Consider the following 2,261-nt stretch of genomic DNA (forward strand, 5'->3'; position numbering starts at 1 on the left):
GTGTAGGAAACCTTTTACTTCTGATTCTAAATCCTTAAAAACATGTTTTAACACATCATCAATAATAACACCCCACTTTTATATGAATATTTTGCTTTAAATTTCTAAATTATATCATAGACCTGTTAATTTTTCTATGAATTTCAAATTTATTGATCTAAAGTTATTTAATTCTAAATGGGCAACTTCAATCTGGCTAATAATAACCTCATCGAATTTGTATTGTGGGTGACGGCCCTTATTATATTAGTACGTCGACACAGCACTAATACATCACATACATAATTTCTTTGTGGCCAATATATGGTAAATTATTCTGGAAACTTTCTACTTCTATTTCATTAATATATTCATGTTCTATTTATGATATAAACTTCTCCTAGAATTCATATTATATTCATATTTATTTTGGGCCACGCCTTCTTAACTTCAAACTGCCGCTACAGAAAAATGAACGAATTGGCGAGTCTCAAAATTTAAGGTTTTCAGTTTACACTATCACTGAGTCAGTGTGCCAAAATTTTTTTTTTTTTAAATATGACCTATGACGTAATGCATTTGTTGAGTTGGCATGGAATGATGACCTCTTAATGAACTCTTAAGAACCTTTTGTGATTTAATTTTATGTTTAAATATGTGTAGTTTTCAACATAGTATCTAGCCATGAGCTAAGTACCAAAGCTAAAATTTGGTTTATAGGTAAATCTAATGTATCTGATTAACTGGGGTAAATTTAAGAAAAGATTTTAACTGTCCACATGACGATCCGTTGTTGAGAAACATTGGCATTTTTCACTTTTCTATAGATCTGGTCCTAACTTTGAATATATGCCATTCAATTTTAATTGATTTGATCAGCCTGCGCTTGCATGTGTCTAAAGACAACTACACATAGATAATATACCTGTAATATGAGGTGTATGTACCCACTCATATGGACGCAGGATGACCTTGAAAATCACTAAAAAAAAAAGTTGCATCGTTAAACAAAGTGGCTACTTTGAGTGCACATAAAATATAACTGTTAATCTAATGCCATATTCGTGAAATATATCAAAAAATAAGTTAGAATACCAAGTTTGACCTCGATAGCTATTGCCAATCTTGAGTTATAAGCTTTCAAAGTTGAAGTAAATTGTGTTTGCACATCTTGAAGAACCACGCCCCTTTTTTGAGAAGTTAATATCTCGGAAACTACATATTTGCTGCGAAGCAGCCAATTCATATTCTTGACAGCAATTTGACATCTGAAAGGTCATTGTTTGTCAAAAAATAAGGGCCTAAGACGACTGAAAAGCGGAGTTTCCTTCTTTCGTTCTGCCGGGTAAAATCAATTACTTTAGGCGACGTTTGTAGACTAAAGCCTGGTTTCCTGTCAACGTAAAGTTTAGAATTTCTTACGATTCTTACGACTGTTACGAGAAGTTGGACAAAAACAGCCGCGTCTTGATCGTGCTGGGCCGCAGACAAAATAAGCCGGTTACGATTCTTACGATAAGTTGAATTTTTCAAGCTCGAACGGCAAAGCCTCTTCTAACGTTGTCACATGCATGTTACGTCAAGTTGAATTTTTCTTTGCGACTGCGATATGTTAACATTTCTCACTTCCTGTCTGGTATCCTCATTAAAATTACCTGGCGAGATTCGAGGACAATTTTCACCGTTGGATTTAAACAATAGTCTAGTCCCGATTTGCTAACTTTCTCGTTATCAATTTTAGTGTTTCGTTCTCAAAATATCAATTTGGCCTATATTGTACTTTGTTTATTTCATTTCACCTTATTATATTATGTTTTGAACTGACAGATCTTATCTCCAGATATACAGTTATACAGAAAACATGATTTAAATGTTAAAATTCGGCTTGTATAATATAAACATGGATAAACTGGCAATAGGCCTATATATTTTATATTTTATTTATTTATTTAGGCCCTATATTATAATGTTTTATACATAATTTTTATATTATAGGCCTATAAGTTTTTTTGTATAATAAATGTAATTAATTAAATCTAATTGCGCTCCTCATTCTTAACCACCACACCCCCACCCCCCCCCCATCGGTCTTGTCAAGCCCCCTCCCCACCCATCAGCCAAAGGTCGTCGGGCAGTCGGACCAAAAAAAAAAAAATAAAATAAAAAATAGGCCTAGTTTTCCCATCCCAGCCAATCAAGAAGTCAAGCAATCCCTCCCATACCCCGGATCCGGCCTTCGGCCCTCGGATAACGATGCGCGCTATAGTTACACCCATAAATAC

The sequence above is a fragment of the Anneissia japonica genome, unplaced genomic scaffold, assembly GCF_011630105.1.
Source record: "Anneissia japonica isolate Jap-2015-1 unplaced genomic scaffold, ASM1163010v1 scaffold287740_len772037_cov194, whole genome shotgun sequence".
Taxonomy (NCBI): Eukaryota; Metazoa; Echinodermata; class Crinoidea; order Comatulida; family Comatulidae; genus Anneissia; species Anneissia japonica.